The sequence below is a fragment of the Apis cerana genome, linkage group LG9, assembly GCF_029169275.1.
Source record: "Apis cerana isolate GH-2021 linkage group LG9, AcerK_1.0, whole genome shotgun sequence".
Taxonomy (NCBI): Eukaryota; Metazoa; Arthropoda; class Insecta; order Hymenoptera; family Apidae; genus Apis; species Apis cerana.
The window spans coordinates 10,157,011-10,172,066 of record NC_083860.1 but is presented as its reverse complement, the minus strand read 5'-3'; the positions used below and the strand labels follow the sequence as shown (position 1 = coordinate 10,172,066).

Sequence of the window (15,056 nt, the reverse complement as noted above, 5' to 3'; positions counted from 1 at the left end):
TTTCGAAGAGAGGATCGTTTCGAGAGAAATTATTCGCTTATTCTTCGCATTCACATTTTTCTTTCCTTTAGTCGTGTATTAAATTTTCGCTTCTACTTCTGCTCGTCAATTTGTTACAGAAATTTGTTACGATTAGACTGTTGAGCCTGATTTCGCGAAATTCCGTCCAGGTGGAGGATAAATACGCGTGGCACGCGTACAAATACGATTAAAGGGGAGGGAGGAGCAGGAACGTTGATGTACTCGTGAGCGCAAAGGTCTCTGACAGAAACACTTCTCAACGTAATGCTGGGGGACCGATCGAGCAACTGTGTACGACTACCACCAAGTTACCACGGTTCCATTGTAATCTGAAGTCGCTATTAGGGGGAGGGGACGCAGACGTCTCGTATTAACCCTCGAACAATGCGAGGGATACGAATGGTTAGCGTAATTTGCCAGTGTCGAAATTCGTGGATGCACGAGTCTCCAGACGTTTCACCCTCCCCAGTTTCAACCCCAGTCGAGGACCCATGCTACAATTACAAGCGCGACCACGAGCTTTCCATTTCGATTTCCCTTCCTCCCTTTCATCCCCTCGTACACGAAGGGGAAAAAAGAAGGAATCTTTCTGTACAAATCGCGCGAATGCACAAGGATTTCCTTCCTTCCCTGATTTTTCCTTATCGTTCGAACGTGATCAATATACCTTAACCCTCTACCTTGTGCGATCCTCTATCGGTCCGTCTGAGAAAGGAATCTTCCTTTTTGCTTCTTGTATAAATTCTCCAACACGCTGTTTCAACTCTTCGTTTCTCTGCACAGAATTTCGTCACCGTCCCCTATTCGATTTTTATTAGCCAGCATCCCCGAACGTGATCGCCTCGACGATCTTCCATCGATGTGGAAACAAAAAAAGAAAAAGTATCGATTCGTTCGAGGAAACGAGTCGAAATGTTGTTCGCCCGCGTGGAAAAAAACGTGGTAGTTTCATAATAGTTTCAGAAATTCGAGGGTGCATTGTTTAAGACGTTTCACTCCTGTACAAAGGATCTCTTTCGATTTTCGCCCGAAGTGATCAACCTTTTCCACCCTGTCCGGAATCGTCTTGAGAAAAAGTAAAAATTGAAACCGTTTTGGTAACCTCCTCCCTTAAAAGTGTTTAAAGGATTCCGTTCCAAACCAATCAAATTGATCTCCGTTGCACGATCGAAGGAGATCCCGCAATATATCTTCGATTATTTCTTTCTCTACGCAAGGAGAAACGGTGGAATTAAAAGGAGGTTTTAATATTTTGATCAGAGAGATGTTGGTAGGTGTTCTACGACCGTGCCCAGCCGACCATTGTAATTCGAAATCGCGCAACCCAAACTCACCCCGCCTCGCGTTAACTGTCAAGCCTTTAGGGCTGAGTAGTTGCAGCAATTTCAGCAGTGGAGGAATTTGCGGCCGCTTCAACCCGCGAGATACCCGCTCTGAGAATATCCGCTAAGTTTTCGAGGAATTTGAATTATCCCCAGGACTTGGCCGCCGTCGGTGTGGATACCAACTTTTCGATTCCTGTAATTATACGTAGCGTCGAGCCTCTTACCCTTTGTGCATCCGCTTCCGCAGCCGCTTTTTGTTAACGACTTCTCGCAAAATACCTCCCCTCTCCTTTGTTTCGTTCTTCCGTACTTTTCAACTTTCACAATCTTTCCCCAACCCGTGTTTCCTCGAGCTGTTAGGAACCCGAGTAAACGAAATGGCGCGCGATTCGAACTCGACGATTTTCAGATTTCCAGTGGAGAGTTTTACAATCCCCTGATCTACTTCCAATATAAAAAATAAAAGAATTAAGTAGCGGAATTTCTTTTATTCTCGAGTATAATATCCTCGAGGATCATATTAGGTTAACATAATTCGTTTTCAAAGCAGTGGATTAGCGCAAGAAGAATACAGATTTTTTTCATTCTTTCCTATTATATATCCGCTTAACAGATAAGATCGATTTGGTAGATTTTTTTTGAAAGACAGCAAAAAGGAAAGAAAGAAACATTTCGTTCGATTTATGTATTTAAATATATAAAATATAGACACGCGATAAAAGGAACGATCTCTGATTCCGTAATCCAGCGACACGGCATTCCCAAAGTTTCTGGCGGGGAAGCGACGTCAAAAGGAGAGAAACTTTACCCAAACTCCGACTCCGTAACTTGACACAATCATGAACGCGTATACACTTACTTCCCTCGCTCCCATCCTTTATTCGGTGGGCAGGAGGTTGAGGAGAGGTTTTGGATTTGGCAAACGAGCGCGTTTACTCTCGTTAACGCGAGTGCCGTGGGCTGATTTATCCTCTTTACTTTGCCACGACACCCGGCCCACCAATCTCTCGCCGGCCGAGACTCGAAACGGCCGATAAGAAATGGAGGAGCACGAAATCGTCTTACGTGATTCTCCCTTCTTCCAGTGGGAAGAGATTGAAAAAAATTCTCTCTCTTTCTCTCTCCGAGTTTGACATGAAAATTCGTCCTCCGATCGATCGAATTGATTATCAAAAGCCTTATCCTCGATCGCATTAGTCTCTCTTTCTATCTCTGACTCTATCTCTCTCTATTCCCCGATTAACGAATCGGAAGCGATCAGAGGGGAAAAAAAAAAAGATTCGTCGTGTCGTGGAGAGAGAGAGAATATATTCGAGAATAAAAGAAGCTTCTCCATTTAATTCTTTTATTTTATTTTATTTTATTTTATTTTATTTTACTTTGGACACTACGGGGTTGATATCGGATAAAAAAAAAAAAAGGAAAGGTATTGGAAGTGATCAGAGGAAAAAAAGATTCGTGTCATAGGGTGAATGTATATATTCGAGAGTAAAACTCAAAGAGCTTCTCTCTATTTAGCTGTTTTTATTCTTGCGAGCGTTGTGCTCGACACTGCTCGACTTGATATTGGATAAACGAGGATTGGATAAATGATGAGAGAGAGAGGGAGAATAAAGAGATTGTCGATTGGAAATTGTCGCAGAGTGTAAAATAAGAGGGTGTGAAGAGAAATTCGCGAGAGTCGTTCTCCCGAGGGTATTTTTGACATTCGCGTTGACATCGACGCGGTAAACGAGTTGTGAAAATCGATCCGAGACAATTTTCTGGGACGAATTTCGAAAAGATTTCGAAAGTGAAACTCGCGAGGCTTGCTCTCAAGGGTATTTTCGTCGAGTGGACACTGCGTCGAAAGTTACAATTATTTTTTGAATGGTTACTTGAGAGACTTCCAACACCCCAAAGGGGTTACATCCCTTCAGGGTGCGAATATATTTGAGAATAAAACTTTCGAGAGTCGCTCTCTCTATTTTTCGGCAAGTGGATACTGCGTTGAGAGCGACAATGACTCTTGGATACTTCCCTTAGGGGATTCCTGACCCCTTTCTTTAAAACGCGAATAGATTCGAGGGTAAAAATTGTTTTTGAGAATATTTTTTATTATTTTTTTCTTTCGTAAGCGAACACTTGGAAAGATCAATTAATCGTGTCCTAAAGGAATGTTCGGAAATATGTTTGACGTTGAAAATCGAGAGTTCAATTTGCATTTTCGCGAGAAAATACTTTTGGGGAGCGATTCTGGACGATTTTTTCCTTTCTTCTTAATTTTTTCAGATAAATTCGTAACATCGGACGGGAGGAGAGGGGAAGAAGATTGATCTCGGAATTCATGGGACGCGATCGTCATTGTCGAGCGATAATAACGACACGCAACCCTCTCCGGATCGCAGAGGAGTACAAAGAGTCGGGCGACAGCGACCATTAAATACTCCGGCCACCGGGCAACTAAGGAGTAAAAGTAACAATGGATAGGCGACAATTTTATGTAAAGAGTGGTTTAACGAATGGCATTGTTATCGTTTCGAGATGAAAAATTATGAAAGCTCTCAAAGGGAGCGAGGACGAGTGAAATAGGGAAGAGAGAGAGAGAGAGAGAGAGAGGAGGCGAGAAACCGTGAGATGGAAATGAAAAGCGCGAGAAGAAACGGGCACCTGGTGCGAGGTAAATCAATAGGTTCTTCTTCGCAAAGAACGAAGAAAAAGATGTCCCTGAATAAGTAAGTACTCCTCTCTCTGCTCTCCCCTTTGTCCGTTCGATTATTCGCCACCCTTCGATTCAATGGAATGCGACTTTAATAAACTGATTTTCGAGATTCTTGAATTAATACTTTCCGTTTTAATCTTTCTCCCGAGTCTAGTTTTTGCTCTTTGTTCGACGTATTTACAGGAAATTGGTAACTCGTAGAGTAAAAGTTTTTCATATTTTTTTTCCTAATTTTTTCTTAATAAACTTGAAAAACCTTCTTATTTTCTTATCGATAAAAGCGAAAATATTGGAAAGTGATTACTTAAAAGCGATTTATTATTATTTTTTTTTTTCGTCCCTCGCACCTCTCTTTTTAAAAGAAATTTTCAAAAGAATTTTTCCAATTTTGTCCTTTTTTCTTTTTTTCTTCTTTGCCTTAATTACTTTTCTAATTCCTTTTAACCGTAATCGTGGATATTTATAATGGAACGGAAAGGAGATTCTCGAATTCTTTACTATTTTAATACGCATTCGAGAATTACGTTACGGGGAAACACGAGACGGAATAAAGGAATACAAAATTTTTACACGCGACCTTAACTTTACGAGAGAGGCGGAAACTCTAGCGAGGCGAAGAAAAAAAATTCGAAATGAAATCCAACGCTCGTAAAAATGTAAAAATTATTTTGAAAAAATTTCAAAAATCGGATACGCACATTTTAAACACCTCGATAAATTCCTGATACCGTGCAATATTTCTCTTCGATGCAATATTTTCTACGAAATTATCCGGTTTATTTAGTTTGGAACAAAGGCAAATATGTGTGTCTACATTTATATATACATATACATGTATATAGAACGTGTATACGAATTTATTCGCTTATCTTTTTAACTGCGGTCGAAGCTTTTCCCAAACAGCGAACGAGGTTGACCAGAATATTCCAGTAAATACTATTCCACGCGCGCGAACACCACTTTAAAATTGTTATCCGAAATGTACACGGTTTACTATTACGAGATGAAAAAAAAAAGCTAGGAAAAAAAAGGGAAAATCTTTTCATCGAACTTTGATAGCGCGTTGTTAATGTCATTTCATCGAAATCTAAAGCACAAACCGTTTTCATTTAGTGTTCTCCACTTCTTCCTCCCCCTCGTTCCCTTTGAGGGCTATGAATTGATGGGATAATTGAGGTCGTAGCTCTATAAACTCGATCTGTTTGCATTGTATCCGTTTCCATTCGATAAATTGTTTCATCGTACGTATACTTTTTGTTTTCTCTCTCTCTCTCTCTTTTTTTTCACAAAAATCCGTGTTTTCAAACAATCTTACAACCCTTCCCATTCCAAGACGATTGAAGGTGAAAAGCAAAATGCGAAAAACCTGAACTGAATCATCGGGAACGAATTTTTTTTAACTTTAATCGATTTACATATTCCATACGATAATAATTTTTACGTTTTAAAATTAAATTTATTTATTCCCCGTTTCGTAACTCAATGGCCGGTTTAATTAATTTTTTATTCGAATTATTTATTTTTCATATGTATTTGCACGTTGCACGACGATTCGAGTTTTCCCAGTGAAACATAATTTTTCTTCTTTTTTTTTTTTTTTTCGAAATTTCACCAACTCCAAATAAATTAATACGAAATACGTTCGATTAATCCTAAAGGGTTAATAATGGTTTTCCTAATCATCCAGATCACCATATTTCGCGCGGCAGGTGTTCGCGACGTTCATAAAGGGTTAATGAATTATTTATCATCGTCGTAAATTTTCGAATTATCCATATTTATACGTAATTAATTCATACCTTATAGCGAGTTGAGCCAACGAGTCGAACGTTCTTCGTATTATTCGTCGTTACTTCGTTATCACGAGAACATGAGAAAATTCCATAAGCCGTTCCTTCTCCACCAACCCCAACGGAGAAACGTTTCTCTCGTGTAACGATTTACACGATAAAGCTATTGTCCCTCGCAAAACTCTTTTCTTTCGAGATTACGTTAGCGCGTAATTTACAACGCGACCGACCCTCCTCCGCATTTGTCGCACCAGGAAACACGGAAACGCGAATTGAAAGGATTCGCTCGATTCGCGCAAGAAATCTATTTGTAACGTTTCCTTTTTTTCCCTTCCTCCCTCTTCTCTCCTCCCCATCGTCCGTGTAAACGCTTATGCATGGTTTGTTACAAGCGAGCAGCGACGTTTGTCCCGGATATTTGAAAACGTCGCGGTTGAAAAAGAAGTAAAAGAATAATTTGTGTGCGTGTGTGTGTGTGTGTGTGTGTGTGGACGAGCTGTACAGAGGAATGAAAAAGTGCAATATGTTGCTGGATAACGTCGTCGTCATTTGTACCTGTTGAAGAAATCGTGTAACGCTCCGACATTATTCCTTGTCCACGGTTGCTGCCCATTTCTGTCGTCTTGAACCACGACTTTCAAAGAGATCGTAAGATTACCGTATCGATTATTTCTTTGACATTTTGTTTAGGTTTAAGACTATTACCCTTTTTTAAAAATAGCATTCTTTGGACGATATTTCTTCATTGAAATGCTTCGATTAAATTAATTTTAATGAGAGAAGGAAAGAGAGAGAGAGAGAGAGAGAGAGAGAGAAATATATTAAAGAAGAAAAAGAAGAAAGGAAAGGCAAGGAGGATTGGAAGTAAATAGGAAGATCTGAATCAAGATCTAGAGTCGTGACTTTATCGAGATGACGCGTTGAATTGAAATAGAGAAAAGGAAAAGATAAAGGTCCGAGGCGAAGGAAAAGAAAAAGAACGAGATAAGAAAGGGAAAAAGTAAAGAATAAAGAAAGACGTAAATATCTATATCAACATCTAGAATCGTAATTTTATCGAAATAACACGGAGAAGGGGAGAAAAAAAGGGAGAAAAGAAGATAAAAATCCGGGCGAAATGGAGAGAGGAACAAAGAAGGAGAGAAAAAAGGAGGATTAGAAATAAATATCGATAACAACGGAGAGGCAGAGAAAGACGAGACACACCAGAATCATAATCCTACAAAATAAACCAAATAACGACGCGTTCCTACCTAGAATGAAAAAAGAAGAGAAACGAAAGGGAATAAATACCGATATCAACACGTAGGATCGTAATTTTATCGGAATAACGCTGAATTAAAAGGGGGAAAAGATAAAAGAGAGCAAGAGCAGGGGAGAAAGGTAAAAGGGGGAGAGAAGAAGAGGAAGATGGGAAAGGAGGAGGAGAAGGAGGGAGGTTTACAGGCTTCTTGTCAAAAAAGATGAAGTCACCGGTGGTTTTGGGGCGGCACTGAGAACAGGGGTGGACGAGTTGTTTAAGGTAGGGGGCATGCGCGGCGTCCGGGGGTGCAGGCGGCCGCCAGGGGGTTAGTCGCTTGCCAACAACACGACGCGACGCGTCGCTTGCGCACCGACCAGTTTTGCCGCGTATTACACTCCGTACGTACGTACGTACGTACGTACGCTCTCTCTTCGTCCCCTCTCTCTCTCTCTTCCTCTCTTCCTCGCGTATTCCTCGCTTTCCACGCGCATACATCGACGCGTCGAGAGAGAGAGAGATAGACAGTGAGCGTGTGCGCGCACGCGTGTGTGTGTGTGTGTGTCTATCCGTGCATTCCTCTCTACGCGATTCACCGCGGCGGGATTCATCTTCCGCGCTTTCTTCTCCCTTTTTACCGCGTTTTCCAAAGTTCCGCCTCGCAGTGCGCGAACATTATTAATGGAAAAGTCTCGGTTTACGTAACAGGGAGGATCGTAGCCAAGGGTTGTACACGCTCCCCTGGATATTCGCACTTTGCCACAGTTACATATCCGGAAAGTGATCCCCGTGAAAGTTGTCAGTTTATGGTATTATGCGTCAAGATGAGAACGGTGGTGGATAGGTCGAGGACTTTGGAGTGGGACGTGGATCGAGAACTGAGGGAGTTGGTTCTCTCTTGGTGAACTCGGTGTCGATAGGGAGGATCGAAGTGATCGGGAGGAATCGAAAGTGCGCGGAGAAAGTGGACCGAGAATTTTCGAGGTTTTGTTTTTTTTTTCTTTTTTTTCCCCCTCCCCGTTTCTTCCGCGTTTCTCTCCGTCCCGCGATACGCCCGTCGTGACGCGTCGTGTACGACGAGGAAACTGGTGATATACGTGAGTGGCCGAAAACTTGCCATTGAGGGTACTGCAACGTGTTACCGTCATTGCGGTGAACGACGCGAAAAAGTGCGCGTAACTTCGATCTGCCTCGTGCGAGAAACTGTTATCTATTGCTTCTTCTTTTGGCAGGGATCTTACGCGTTTACCCGGCAAGCAACAAGAGGGAAGCGAAGGTACGTTCCTCCTCGATTATTTAACACGAGAGAAAATTACATCCACGTGTATTTATCCTTCGTAAACTTCCGAATAGTTTATTCTAAATTTCCTCTCGATTCTTTCAATTGTCTTATTTTTCTTTTTTCTTTTTCAATTAAAACGAGGAGATAAAAATTTATTCGCATCGAATACACGGGCGAGATATTACACGGGCTGATCGTTCCCCGGATACCTGGAATTTATCGGGCTCGATTTATATGATAATTACACCGCGAAAATATATCCAAATATATCCTCGACCGATTTTTCTTCTTCACGGGATGAAACACGAGATACGGATACGTGTACGATGACAATGTTACGAGGTAAATCTATCCAGGATTTATTGAAAACGCGTTAATGTAATTTACATAATAATTATAGCATAAATCGATAGGAATTAATTTGATAACAAGAGATACTTTGCTCGAAACGGGATTAAATAGGTATAGCGATACACAAGAGCCAACCTAACAATTATACCACGCCACTCTGTACGTGTTATATTCGTTATAAAGCGCGTGAATGTATATATATATATATATAGTATATCGCGGATACTTATAAGCTGTGGCTAACTCGCTCAAATACATTATGTAATACGGGCATACATTGAAACTAATTACGTAACTTTGTTTTCCGTTTTAACAATGAAATTACTATATTATCTAGCAGAACGTGGACCACGGTGCACATCGATGCATAGGGACCACCACCACGTTGATTTTGTAATTTAATTTCGAAATTCTGCCCCGGGCTAGGATACTCTAGGAGAAGGATAGCAAGGAAGAGGGGTGTGTTTCTGCGCGGAAAGTCGGAGTGTATCCTAAGATTCCATGCAAAATTTTCCTCGCCGAATAATAAACAAAACTTTTGGAAATTTAAACATACGCGTATATCGAGGGAAATTCGGCTACGTCCTCGATATTATTTCCGAGCAAAGCGTGAATTCGTTTCCTTTCCTTGCGTTTATCGTTCTCGATCCGATTTCTGAAATTTTTGAACAGAAAGAAATTCGATTTCCTTACGATACAATTCGTTACAATTTCGCAGATTACGATTCTCTTTGCACGATTTTACCGTACGCAAAAAACGAGTGTTTTACGAATTTCCTTCTTCTCTCTCTCTCTTTTTTTTCGAAAAAAAACGAGAGGTCAACATTTTAACGATTCCGTTGCAAAAAAAGAGGAAAAAGAAGGGAGAGGAGGACCGTTAATTGTTTTTATTTTCACGTGACGCGAAATTGTCCATCAACGTTGACATCGATATCAGCATACATCGCGTGTCTTCCCTCTAGGATTAAATGAGCGACGGTAACGTAACGTTCTCGTTTTAATCCAAGCATTTCGTACACCGTATCGCGCTTACTTACCCGAAACGGGACGTGCTTTTTCGATAATGGTCAATTTCGTTTTCGCAATGATCGATAAACGTTCTGCAATCTCGCTACAATTATAGCGAAACGCTGCAAGTATATTCTCCCTTTCGGATTACAATTTTCTATCGTGAATATTTCTTTCAATTGGAAGTAGAAGTTGTTTTTTGGATTTTTTCTGGAACAATCTTATTTCGATTACGACGTATCGAATTTGAAACGAAATTTTCGCTCTACAATCCGTCGTTTAAAGGAAACTTAAAGAATTGTCTTGTTGATCAATTTGGAACTAAAAATTTTTGCTCTGCATTCGACGATCGGTTTAGGAAAATTTAAGAAAGGGTTGTTCGTTTAGGAAATTCAAGGTCAAACTGCTGTTGAGCAATTCGTAATTGTGGCAGTGGAGCAGTTGGCAGCTGTGGGTAACAGTAAGCTTAGTAAGGCCTAAAGTCTCAACCCCCGAGTTCATTAATTTTGTTGCCCATAACTTCGTCCTCTCTGTTGCCCCGTGTAACACTGTCCTAAAGTGAAGCTTCCTCGAGTTTCCACTCCACTAGTGGCTTTGCTCGACATTGCTAGCGAATAAATTCCCAATATAATAGATCCTAGTAGGGGCCTAGAATTCCAAATTCTCGCGTCGCCGGTTTCCAAGCGCACAGCTTTGCCATTAACGTCATTATTGCCTACGTATAAACAAAATACCAGATTCATCGGGGTCCCCGAAATCCCTTCATTTGACTAATTTTCCTGTTCGCAGCATTGTTTTCGGCATTGGCCGCGGATTACAACGATTACGACATTAGGCCTTAAAATCCCCTCTACCAATTTCACCGTCCATTAACATCGACCTCGAAATCTCAAGTCTATATATTCCACTAATTTCGCCAATTAATTTTGTTATCGACTTATTGGCTAACGCACAGTAAACCCATAATTTTGGAAATCTTTTCACTCTACCAATTTCCATCGTTACGACAATATTTTCGGCGCAATAACAGCATTATTAACAGCAATATTCGGCGTAAAATCTCAAGCCATCGCCCTTCTTTGCTCTTGGCAAAGAGAGGAATTCTTAAAGCGACGTATAATCTCCTTATTAAGCTCCCCTCTTCTCATATTTCCCCCCAATTCTTCGCTATCCTATAAATTGCGCATGGACGATATTTAATGATTAAGATATATTAAGAGGCTACGATTAAGATAAACAGTATTTAGACGTTATTAAAAAGTTCGATAAGAAGAAGGAAAAGAAAAAGCAAGGGCTAATAATACGATTTCGAATAATAACGATCCATCTTCGTTAACCGGAAATATAATTTTGGCAATTGGATTTCATCGATCGGTCGGGTCGGGCTACCTCGAAATATAGGCAATGCGTTACGGTGATGGACATAGAATTGTTCGTAGCTCTGATGCGTTTCCTGTACAATGGGCAAAGAGCAGATTACCAAGGACCGATCGGTCTATGCCATTATAGAGAGGACGATCGATCACGGTGAATTTTTGTCCCTCGCTTTTCCGCTCTTGTTGTTACCTTTCGATCGAGATCGACGAAATATCGGTTAACCGCCAACTATTGCTTCGAATTTAATCAATCGAATCGAAGTGTCTCGCGTTTGGCAACCGACGATCGGATCGTTATGGTTTTTCCAAAGTTCGTTGGAAAAAGGGATAATTTTAAATTGGCTCGTTACTATTATTCCGGTTCCATGATATCAAAATCGTACAACAATTTCGTCTTCTCTGTCCAATCATTCCATGTTTGCTTTTATTATTGCTAGAATTATTATAGAGCTGTGTAACTGATAATTGAGATGGAGGAAACAAAATTGAAAATTGATTGAAAACTAGGAATTAATTAAATTGGAAATTTTATTTTATTTTTTTAAATTCAAAATTTAATAAAAAAACGAAAGGATGATAGGATAACTATTTTAACGGGCCCATGATAAACGTGTAACGGTCAATTAAAAAAAATTATTTATCAAAAGTTATTTGCGCATACCTCGTCTACGTAATTGTATAATTTTCCAATATCCATTATTTCTACGCGTAAAAAAATATTTCATAAAAAAAAAAGATCCTTTCAACGACGACGTCGATACGTTTCTCTCTTTCCCGCCGTTAAAACCGCTTCCTCTCCCCTGTCCATCACTTTTACAACGTTTAAATAATCAACACTTGGCCAATTTATCGATCGATAAACGCACGGGCGCATCCTGCCCAATAATCGTTAGTTAATCACCTCGTGCATTTTCCGTACAGTATTAATATATCCATTAGTAGGTCGGTAACGAAACGAAAGTCGGGTCGATTTGCTTTTTGACTCGCGATTCGAACGCGTCAATTGTCAACGAGACACGCGATTCCTCTCTGCCGTATAATACGCGCAATTATGAAATTAATCGCAAATCACTTGGGCCTTTAATAATCGTCGGTTATCGTCAATGTCTCTTTCTCTCTTTCTGTACGATGATCGTATCGTCGGATGGACACGGACAAATTAAATTAATGTAACGTACAGGTCGACGAAGACCTATCTACGGGAGAAAAGAAGAGAGGACGAGTAGATCGGACAAAGGTTACAAAGGATGGTAATTTCCTGTGGATGTTCGGGGATCAATGTCTGATCGCGGAAGAGAACAATGGACGATAGATAATTAATTACTTTGATTAGAAGAGAGGATCTGTAACAGAGCGGCCGGTCTCGTACCGGAAACCCTTTGCATTTGGTGGTCACTTTGTTAATTGCGACTCGATTTATCCGTGGTTCCATTGTGGTTCCCTTTCAAAAGAAAACTATCGCGTCTTTTGTCTACGGATGCTTCGAGGATCTCATCGATAAAAAGGTTCCAGCTCCTCCCGAATTGGAAAAATGTTCCCTCTCGTCGCGAGTGACTGGGTCTGCTTGTTGGATGAAAGAAGAGGAAAGGAAAAGAAGAAGAAAAGAGAAAGAAAAAGAAAAGAGGAGCAGTAGAATGGTTTTTTCGTCGTTTTCGTTGTGAAAAAATTGCATTTCTTCGCGATCCTCCAGTCAGCCAATAATCAGAAGAGAATCACAATGATTCTCTTCTCTTTCGTATCCGTGAAAAAATAGACTCGGACACGAGGGACTTAACGGCATCGAAATTTTCTTTCTCCTTTCCCCGTGTACACGTTTTTATTTTTAAAATTTAACATTTCGAGAAAGAAAAAAAAAAACGCGTTGCTCTCTTTCCACGGCAACTCGACGTTTAAGAGGATAATTTCGAAGAGAGGCTCTCTCGAAATAATTTTTCTCGAATCCATTTTATAATATTTTCCGTTCTATACGTAGAATACTCCATTTCCCGATATCAAATGTAGATTTTTGCAAAAAAAAAAAAAAAAAAATATAATACACAGCGATAGGGATTACGTTATGTACGTATATGTACGCGTATACATGCGGGCGAATGATTCGGCCGAGGTCTAAAATTTGTTGCCTATTTCAAAAATCCTTCTGATACTCCATTCGCGGGAGAAGATGGAAAAATATCTCGGTAATTCAAGGATCATAGGAATTACACACAGGGACACTGATACATACGTCATATTTTCCCATTTACCCGGGCAAACCACTGTCGGATACGAAATTACGTTATTCCTAATAGGTCACCGAGTTTTTTCCTTCTTTCTTTCTTTTTTTTTATCCGAGTTTCGTGGATATTCGACTGGTCGCGTAATTGGACGCAGATGCCGCGTTACCTTTCGCAGAAACCGTAGATACGTATCATCCATGTATACGCTTCCTCTCAAAACAATTCGATATATTATATATATTTTTTGCATTCGAGACAAAGATAGCCTCCGTAGCAATAAAGAATAGCGAATTACACTTGCATATGCAACATTTTCGTAGAAAAGAAATCGGTCCTCGTTGCCCTTTCATATCATATAATTGAATTTGTTAAAATACGTGACACGTCACGACGCATCTTTCTCGTAAAACGATCGTGCCTTTTGTTTCCTAATTTTCGTTTCATTTCACGATGCTTGGTCACGAATGGTCACTGAATCAATGGCTCGCGGGAAGTTCGACGATTTCGTTATTTAATAACATCTTTGTTTAAATAACCGTAACATTTGTACGCACGAAGGGGTAAAATCGAACGTGGCGTTCGTTCCTTTATTTTTGATAACGCGTCGCACGACGGGGCGCGTCGACACGGATAAAAATTACTTCGTATTAATAGCAACACCGTTGTAATCTTTCGGATGTATACACCTGGCACATCCTGCAAATCCTCTTTAATGGAAAAGTGGAGGAGACGTGGCCGAGCTCTCTACATATATATCTGATAATATCCAACGACCGTCGGATCAACTTTCGAATTGGGTCATATAGATGTAGAAGGGAGTAGAACGTTTGCTTCTCGGGAGTGCATTCGAATATAGATGCAAATTTAAATCAATTAACTTGGCCGTGATGTATCGGAAGTGCGAAACGATACGCTCAAGTATACGAACTGGGAGACGAGATTTTGTAAAATCGGGAGCGAGCTCCTCTCTCCCTTATGTAATAAAATTATACTTTTGCATTATTAATCGTTATATATTGCGTGTTACGAAATTACGATATTAATTGCAATCGATAGAAAATAATGAAAGTTGAATGCAATATTGCAACTGATATCGTTGAAAATAACGTTTGCATTAATAACAAATAATGAAATAATAAATATTAATTAATATTCGTTAAAGATATATATATATATCAACAAAAAGTCACGAATGAAACTTTTGCAACTGTGAAGCACAAAGAAAATTACGTCATAAAAAAAAATAATATCTCTCGAGGAAATGGAAGAATCCACGTCATTCGAGTCGCTTTTTTCTCTTTTTTTTGTTTTATCCCGATATCTCGATCGGTTGCCGAGATATAAGAATTCAAAAGCATCTGTGGAGCTTAAAACGGTAATTACGAATGATGCGATCCGGTGACCTAGATATTTTTCCTGCGAAATGCGTAAGCTTTTTCCAGGAAATCGCGTCATTTGCCTGAAGTTTGAGGCAGATCAGGGAACGAGCGAGTGTGGAGATGGCGAGCCTATTAAAAATTAACTTTTTGTTTACGCGACGATATATCGGGAATCGGAATCGAAAAGCGTTTCAAAGAGGAAAGGTTCGACGCTTTCAACGATCGTTCACTCGTTTGACTGGGAACCGCGCTATCTTCGAAGTTATAATTTTCTCTCTAATTTTAATAGGGTTTGATCGAATTCTAGAGTAAATTAAATTTACAAATTTATTTCTGGGAAAAATATTGCTTATTTGTAATTGCATTA

General features: G+C 40.0%; 2 protein-coding genes across 9 annotated transcripts in view; one reads left to right on the top strand and one right to left on the bottom strand.

Annotated features, from left to right (window-relative positions):
* LOC108003606 (igLON family member 5) overlaps positions 1-15,056 on the bottom strand; it is a 361,825-nt gene that overhangs the window by 162,180 nt on the left and 184,589 nt on the right. The gene's annotated exons all lie outside the window — the stretch shown is intronic.
* Positions 1-15,056, top strand: part of LOC108003620 (zwei Ig domain protein zig-8) — a 236,933-nt gene that overhangs the window by 169,789 nt on the left and 52,088 nt on the right. The window contains exon 1 of one of the 5 annotated variants that reach the window (XM_017066043.3): positions 7,409-8,353. The exons of the other annotated variants lie outside the window; for them this stretch is intronic. The gene's annotated coding sequence lies outside the window, so the exon portion shown is untranslated. Of the gene's footprint in view, positions 1-7,408; positions 8,354-15,056 lie in introns of those variants that run through there. 5 annotated transcript variants of the gene reach the window in all.